General features: G+C 38.4%; 1 long non-coding RNA gene across 1 annotated transcript; it reads right to left on the bottom strand.

Moving 5' to 3' along the window:
- Positions 1–6,526: 6,526 nt before the first annotated feature.
- Positions 6,527–9,050, bottom strand: LOC138141154 (uncharacterized). Its single transcript, XR_011163024.1, has 2 exons — positions 7,211–9,050; positions 6,527–7,162 (listed from the first exon to the last, which is right to left on the bottom strand). It is a non-coding gene; the product is annotated as an uncharacterized lncRNA (long non-coding RNA).
- Positions 9,051–9,293: the final 243 nt, after the last annotated feature.

The raw sequence follows: 9,293 nt of genomic DNA, 5'->3' as shown, positions 1-9,293 counted from the left end.
TTCATTCAGCTGGTCACTATTTTTACATAAAGAGTGCCCACTTATATTTGCAAGATATGGTGGCTCCAGAACAGCGGATGGATCGAACTGAGTTTAAGATATTTACAGAACGAAATTTTACAATCCGCCGATTCGATAAGTTTTGGTCCGGCCTGTGGTCAGATTTGATTGCTGATGTGGTCTATGAATAGCTACGGTGGATTGACACATGTGCCTGCAATCTCCAGCAGTGTGCTAGCACGGTGGACCGTGGGAATGGTGTTCATGGTAAACATACTCGTATATGCCAGGACATGTACCCGCTGGAGCTCAAATTAAAGCTCGCGGATGAAAGAGAGGAAAATGATTCTTGAGCGATAAAAATCAAGACCACTTGTCACCTGCTCCATGAACCCGTTCCAAAGGAGCATACTTGGGGTGTTCGATGATTTTCCATACAACCAGAACAAGTCTGGTGCTGACGGCAGTATTTCTCCACCAACTTCACAATCTCCCTTTAAGTTGTTAACCACACATACTAAATTACGTTAAAATAACTTATATTATCGGTTTAGGCCCTATACGTGATGTTTGATGCGCTGAAAACTTGTTTTCATTAATTTTTCCCTAATTCCATTTTTTGAGGTTATCGGTTATATGCCACTTCTGAGAAAAGCATTGGACCTGCAGCTGCCCGTCAGATCTCAATTTAAAGCTAAATAAATATACTTCATGTTGAGTGCCCATGACTTTTGTCATGGGGCGAGTATTTTTGACGATATTTAATAAAATAAGAGACGTAAACAAAATTTTTTCACTTCTTGGAAAAAATACCCAATTTTTGAAGAGCTCTCTCTCGGAAACTGCTGGATTCACAAAGTTCGCTTAGGCGAATTTAATCTAGTTTAAAAAAAGTAACTTCAATGTTTTGTATGAGACTCATATCTTAGGAGATATTGAGCGAAAACTGAAAATAGTGCCAAAATGTTGCTGTTCTTTGGCTACCACGCAACGCGCACAAGTCTTTCGAAATTGCAAATTTGGTTTTTCACTCTTGGCTGAGGTCCAAACAACATATTAAAAAATCAGAACTACATGACCTTTTGCAAGGTCGGACGCTTTTTTATGTTTATATTGACTGGACTATTGATTCAAAATTGTAAAAAGTTAATATTTAGATTGTTACTATGGTTTCGAAATGATGCGCTTTCATGGCGAAATAAGGAGGCAACATGGACAAAAATTACTACGGAATTCAATGCACAAAATTCAACGTTCAGAAGTAAAGATACATTGAAAAGATTTTTTGAAAATAAAAAGAAAGAAACAAGGAAAAAGACCGCCGCAGAAAGATGGGAAATTACCAAAACCGGTGGTGGGACAGCAACTCCTATAATAATTAAAGATGCTACTTTTGATCTGACTATGGCTATTTTAAATAAAAAAAAACAATTTTTGGTGTAGAAAGAATTCCTGATGGAGATCATCTGGAAATCGTTGGAAGTTCGATGTTAAATGACACACAGCCAATTGTACCTAAGTATGGATAATTATAAACTTAAAAAATCAATATTTTTTTAATACACATGGAGAAAATATCGACGATCCAGAACCTGTTGGAACTATAGGTCACGTGTGTGTATTGGAGGGTCCGGCGCTTATCTGTATAAAGAAGAGCGATGTGTGCTCTCTCCCTCTTTGTACGCATTACCTTTTGTTTTGTATGTTCAATATGACAGAATAGTCTAAATGTGTATGTGTTCAGTTTGAATATATTTTGTTAACACTATCACTGCGTCTTTTGTTCTGCCAAACGTTTAGTACTGCGACACAGTACTTAATAGATTATAAGACTAGAATTTCGCGAGTGTTAGTGAAACACGTGTCGAAGACGAAAACGTGGTGACTGAAGACGCCATGATGAACGCCACCAACAGAATTGAGGTCTTGGACAAGAGCAACTACAACACGTGGAAGTTACGAATGCAAGCCCTGCTGATCCAAGAGGACTTATGGGAATACGTCAGCGGCATCTCCTCGAAGCCCGAACCAGGAGAGAACAACGTGAACACGGCTAATATGCAGGAATGGACAAGGAAGGATCTGAGAGCAAGATCAGACATTATCTTATCTATCAGTTCGAGCGAGTTGAAACAAATAAAACAGTGCGAGACGTCACATGCCATGTGGAAACGGTTAGAGGAAATCTACCAGTCAAAAGAGCCAGCGAAAAAAGCCACGCCCCTGAAAACCTGGATCTTGTGCAAAATGTCCTGTTCGAGGCCGATATGAAATCGGTGATACCGATAAGGAACCTCATCCACGAGGTTCCAAGATCGTCGGTAGCCGTATCGTTCTTCGGACCGAATTCAAGCCGGACGGAAAGGAGAAAAGCACATCTGGTGGCGCAAGGCTTCAGCCAACAGCCTGGCATTCATTTTCAAGAGACTTTCGCTCGAGTGGCTCGTTTCAGCTCCATACGCGTTATGGCTTCACTCGCAGCTTGATGTGGGATGAAGATTAAGCAGTTTGATGTCGCAACAGCTTTCCTCAATGGTGAGTTGAAAGAGAAAATTTACATGGAGCCACCCAAGCGGTTCCGAGACATTTTGCAGAGCATAGTCGAGTCTGAAGGTGACAGCTTGGTGGGGGCGAAGGCCAAAAGCATGCTTCGAGAATACAGCAGAGGGGACAAGGTTTGTTTCTTGAAGAAGTCACTGTACGGATTGCGTCAGGCCAGCAGGAGCTAGTATCTGAAGCTAGACGAGACGCTGAGAGAGTGTGTCGCAGAACCAACAGCTTCGGACCCGTGCCTATTTCATATTGGTTCAGGGGAAGAAGCTAGACGAGACGCTGAGAGAAAGTGGCGCAGCACCAACAGCTTCGGAACCGTGCCTATTTCAAATTGGTTCAGGGGAAGACGCAACGCTGATGGTAATTTACGTCGCGGGAAGCGATCAGAAGAAAAATTGCCGAAATTGGTAAGGTCCTATCCAGGAAGTTTGAAATAAAGGATCTTGGCGACGCAAGTTTCTGCCTGGGCGTCGAGTTTAGTCGCGTCGACGGCCGTGTGACGCTGCACCAGCGAGGATATGTCAACGACATGTTGGATCGATTCGGCATGTCAGAGTGCAAGCCGGTCGCGATTTCGGTCGAGCTGGGAGCAAAACTGATCAAGAAGGAGAGGCAGAGTAACGAGGAAGTGAAACTTCCATATCGTGAACTCCTGGGGATCCTCACGTATTTGAATGCCACTACGCCGCCCGACATTTCCTTTGCCGTGAGTCACCTGGGTCAGTTTAACTGCTATGGCGAAGAACACTGGACGGCGGTAAAACGCGTGTTACGGTACTTGAAGGGAACCGCGGACCTGGGACTGGTCTACGAGCCCGACTCTGTGCCCCTGACAGAGTTCGTCGACGCGTGTCATTTTTTAACGCAATCATAAAATGTTTCATTCATAATAGTGTAAATTGTGTTCGTGTGTAAATTGGGCTCTTGTGACGATCAAATCTTTCGTTTCCCGCTGCTGGCATCTTCGCCACTTCCACCGTGACGAACGCGCGCAGGCGAGCTGTAATTTTTTTTGGAGTTTCTCGGTTTTCCCGTCGTCTGTTGGTCGCCATCTTATACGGAGGCAGTGTTACTTTTGGGGGAAAAAACTTGCACATCCATATTTTTCAATGTGATTTTTGGTGAAATCAGACCGTTTTACGGAATTTTGGATATGGATTAGCTGTGTGAGATTCGAATTCGGTGATGTGACTGCCGGCCTAGGCGTATTTTGCGGAATTCGAAGAAACTCTATGTTGGAGGATAGAGGCCGTGTTATTCACGTAAGATACAGACATTTAACCGATCACCTTATTACCGTTGACCTATTTATAGGGCTCTTTCTTTCGTTACTCTTTCTACTTTTTGGATTCTTGATTTCCTGTCGTGTGGAGTTGGAGATCCCTCTCGATCAGTGCCTCCTGGTCCCTTTCAATCAACCTGAAGCGTGAACAACGAACAACGTTCCTGCTTGGCCACTAGTAGCTGACAGATCCGTTTCGATAGCCAGCTGTAGGCGGGTGGTATGAAATAGCTAGAAGGTTCCCTGGCACCTGCGTCCAGACGATGAGTGTTGACACCCGCTTTTTTCCTGTACTGTTAAATTGTATATTCGCGTTTGTTACCCATGTTGATTACTTCGTATGTCATTTACTCGTAATTCATTGTGTTTCATTTCATTCATTTGTTATGTAAAGTAGCTGTATCGTGGAGTTTGTTGCATTGAGAGCGTATAATACATTCATTTTTGTAATGACGAACTAACTGGAACTTTTTTTTTGTTAGATTTTTTTATAAAATAAATAAAAATTAAGCAGTTGGCAATAATTTTAATTGTCATATTATTGTCACTGTCAAAATGAATGAATTTCCAAAACGAAGTAGAGCAAAATAAAAGAAATTACCCATGGAGATGATGGAAACGTAATGAAAAAGCACAAAATTGTAGAAGCAGTGGCGGATATTTTGTCGGTAAATTCTAATCTAAAATAAAACTCTCTCTAAGTGCTGTACAGAAATATACAAAATTTTAAATGAAGTAGTTGATAATTTAAAATCATGAGTTGAAGGACGGGCCAATAACAAAAAGAAATTTTGCGACTATCCTTTTCGGAAGGATTTGCAAACAAAAATTCGGAATTTTCTAAAGAACAAAAAACATTTCAAAATTGAACTTGAATACGCTCGAAATGAATTGGAGTATTCTAGGGGGCGAGCCACTCTGTACAAAATCATAAAATCAATTGGGTACAAGTACAAAATAGTTAACAACCGCAAAATGTTATGTGAACAAAAACGTTTGCTTCCCATAAAAATCAAATTCCTAATTTAAGGTCACATTTATTTTCTCAAAAAGTATACGGGCTACTGACTTAATTCTTTTTTTTTAACTTTTACAATATCCTAGTTACATTTGACTCGCTGCATGTGTATCGAAATTTTCAACATTTCCCAGCAGAGTGAAGTTTACGATGCGCATTTTTGATTAATCAAAATTTATTAATTATTTTTTTCAAAACTATCGATATTTGGAAAATTTCCGATTCACTATTGGAAGCGCTGTACTTTTTACTACAAATATACAGAAAATCATTATTATAGCTTCAATAGTTGAATTAATACAGCGTTAAATGTTACGAGAAACGTAGTTTTTCGGACTACACCTCAACTACGTATAAAGGCCGTTTTCAAAGTTCGGTCCTATTAAAAAAAGTTGTAGATGACCATTCCTTATGCCTCAAAATGTCATCTACAAGATAGTATAGGTCTCATTTAGTTATACCTTGGAATCACCTACCTTCAGAAATAAGCGAGTTAGATATGTGATTTTACTCCACTACGTATGTTCAGAACATTTTTTGCCAGAAGACTTTGATGATGATGTAAGGAATAGGGTAATGAACCTTCCTGAAAGAAATCTTTTGAAGAAAGATGCTATTCCATCAAAAAATTTAAAACCAAATGAAAAAACATATTTGTCTAAAAGACAAAAACGGTTTTGCGTCAAGTAGAAAAAAGAATTTCTGGCAAACATTTTAAACGTCGCCGTCGAGGAAGATACCGATTCAAAATTTGATAAATTAGCAGAGGCCACTGTTTTGCCACGAACGACTGTCGAAGAAGATACTCTTAAAAATGAAGTCGCTGCACTAAAGATGGAAAATTCAGAGTTAAAAAAAGTTAATCGACTTCAGGCAACAACAGTTTCAAAAATGAGGCGCACAATAAAATATCTAAAATCAAAAACATTTTCTAAAAAAATGATGGAAAAAAAAATTCGAATTGTGCTGTCTTCCGTTTTTACATCTTCGCAATTGGACTTGATTTTATGCAATAAGAAACGTGTTAATTCGTCATTACAAAAATGAATTGATTATATGTATCGTGGGTCAATATGTTATCCGTTCACGATTGTTTCAAATTCGGACTGTGTATGAAAATCTGACATTTTACTTGGCAATATTGTAATTTGGCATAATAAATCTATTTTAGGTTATAATTGAATTGCACTAACTCAATTAGGGAATTGACAACAAGACTAATATTTAATAACGAAGCGTTATATGATAGGACCCGACGCCAATCTAACAAAAAAATATCGTGGTCTTCTGCGTGTTTAAAACAATTGTGAACGGCTTATAGCTATTTTAACATACTTAGCGATGTTATGACTATCATAACTACCGCAAATGTCGGTTTGAAATCCGAGCTCGTAGAGCGAGGATTTTAAGACATCTAAGGTTGTTATGATTCATAACATCCGTGGTTTGTCCAATAGTTTACCGGTTTCAGAATAATTAGAGAGAATTTAAAACAATTAAATCCAAAAACTCGGTTTAAAATACCGGGTGATCAAATAGGACTGTTTAACTTGGCATTACTGATTTTTACTTTTAAATGGTATAACTGGAGTAGCTTCCGGTTGTTGACGGTTTGACACTGACAGCCGCGTCATTGACAAGACAAATTTGACATTTCAAATTGAAGCGCTGCAAATTTCAAATGAATTTGTTTACAATGGTTTTCACGTTACAACACGATATTTTCATTGAGATGGCTTATTTTCGAGCGGGATTTATAATCCAATTACTGGTTGGCAATACTCGCTGCAAGGAACGTATAATCAGTTTCGGGAAATGTTTCCCGAAATTTTGGTCATTTTCGATGTATTCCAGCAACATTGCATGCGAGTAGTTGAACGCTACCTTAATACAGGAAACGTGACTAAACAAAAACCAGCTGGCAAACCCTCTACTTTAAATGAAGAAGTTGGCGAGGATATCAGAACTCGTATGCAAAGAAATCCCAACACTTCCATAAGAAGGCTCTCCCTTCAAACAGGTTTGCTCCTTATCCTTCCTATTCCACCAATGTTCATACCTACTGTTACGTTTGAATTTGCAATTTTTATTTCAATTCAAGGTTTTGAAAATCGTTATGTTATGAAAAATTTTAATGTAACACTACCCATAATATTCCTGATTTTCCATGTTGTTCCAATTTACGGTTTTACAGGCTTATCATATGGAAGTTGCTCCACAGTACTTAAAAAAATGTTAAGATACCACCCTTACAAAATTTCCGTCGTCCAGTCTTTAATCCCTCCCGATTATCTCCAGAGAGTACGATTCTGCAACTGGTTTAATGAAATAATGAATAATGATATCCTCGACAACACCTTTTTTTCTGATGAAGGTTGGTTTCATCTCGACGGTTATGTGAACAAACAAAATTACAGAATTTGGTCCGGTGAAAATCCCCACGCCGTCAGAACTGCAACTTTGCACCCGGTTAAAGTGGGCGTGTGGTTAGCGGTTTCGAGACAGCGGGTGTATGGGCCAGTGTTTTTTAACTTCACCGTCAATTCGGAAAGATATATCCAGTACATGTTACTGCCGTTTCTGAACCAACTCACAGACCAAGAGCGGCAAACTGCATATTTCCAGCAAGACTCGGCAAGAGCGCATATAGCTCTACGGCAGGATCTAAATAAGGTTACAACTGCAAATGAAAGTGATGTTGGCGAATTTTCATGAACTGGTAAGTGCTCATCGTGTTAGTTCCGTAACGTATTTATCTTTTTGTTTATAGAGTTGAAGAAATATGTATAGCCCCTCATCATTATGGACGTACTACCCAATGCCCGATGCTACGAAGTGCAGTTCATTTTTACTATGGCAGAGTTCCGTCTATTTAAGTAAAATAAATTAATAATGAATAAAGTTAGATATTGTCTTCATTTGTTGATTGTTGTTGACATACCCTACAGCATTACTGTACTAGTACAGTTTATGACTCACCTACCATTCAACTTTTGTGAATGTAAACCAAGGCTTACTATACTGAAACCGGTAATAGTTATTTTCACAAAATAGTATATTATGTTATGAGGAGCAAAAATGAAGTTTTATGTGCTGCGGCTGGTAGATTGGCTGCCGAACGCAGTGAGGCAGACAAATCAGCCAAAGCACATAAAACCATTTTTGCTCCGAATAACATATACTATTTTTTCTTCAAACCTTCATAATAAATTATTTAAGACATGTTAAGAAACCAGGTAGGAATTTCAAATGATTTAGCTAGTTTACTTTACTGCCGCTCATCAGCGGAGATAATAACTTTATCTGCCGCTCGTCAGCTCGTTAGATGCCATGACAATGAAGTGACACTTTAGCATTATCAATGCAGCAGGATATAATGTCATAATTTACGGACGTTTGAAGAAAAAATAGTTTTTTCACTACTATATCCCGTTCACGTTGGATTGAACATCAGTGGTGCAAATCGCACACATTTGGCATTAACTTTCATATGAGTTGTCATAGTAACAGGTCAGGTCATTTGGACCATTGATGTTCATTCCAACGTGAACAGATATTATATTATTGCCGTTATAACTTTTTATCTGCTCCGCCCACTAAAATTGACCAATCAGAATCAAAGCCAGATTCAATCTGTATAATTTTTCATCACATTTGCCACGTAAAAAAGTTAAGGTTAGAATTTTGCTGTAAAATCCACAATTATTGTTTTAGGTTCTAAAAAATAAAATGTCATTAAGACAATTCGAATGTCAGAAATTTTTACTGTGTAAAACAACCCATTTCATTGGTAACTAAGAAAATGAAATAGGCGGGGCAGATAAAATGTTACGTTGTCCTTAGTATAGTAATAAAGTCTAGCGTTATCGGTTGTCATAGAACACTGAGAAGTTTCGTTTTTCTACGTTGGCCCAGTGACAGGTAAGTAATTTTTCATTATTAACCAGTGGTGAATAATGGAACAACCGTCACCTAGCAACGAAAGATTGTCGTCTATTTCATTGGTTAACGTAGACGATTTTCTACCAACTGTTAAGAAATGACAACTCGGACCCGTCGGATCCGACAAAATAATTTGATTAATAATTATTATCAGAAAGGGTGTTAACGTATCTAGTAGTGAAAAAAATAACGGGCCTTCAAATAACTTTATATTTACAGCAACCTATGGAAATTCAATTGTTTGCAACATTTTTCCAGCGTAGAAAATGACACAAGAAGCGCCTGACATTTGAACGAAATAAAATTGGGTTAGAAAATATTTTTCATTTTTGTAGTGCATTGTCCCTATTCCCCCTCCACGGAATATGACAATATGAAATTGGGAAAAAGCTTACTATGTAACCTGTGTAACTCCGGAGAATAATTGGTTACCTACAAAAATTACTTTACGCTGTTAACAGAATTAGAATGTTGCCTACGCCTACTCTAAATAAATAT

The sequence above is a fragment of the Tenebrio molitor genome, chromosome 1 (genome assembly GCF_963966145.1).
Source record: "Tenebrio molitor chromosome 1, icTenMoli1.1, whole genome shotgun sequence".
Taxonomy (NCBI): domain Eukaryota; kingdom Metazoa; phylum Arthropoda; class Insecta; order Coleoptera; family Tenebrionidae; genus Tenebrio; species Tenebrio molitor.
Note: the sequence above shows the minus strand (reverse complement) of the source record. Positions and strands in the feature narration are given on the sequence as shown.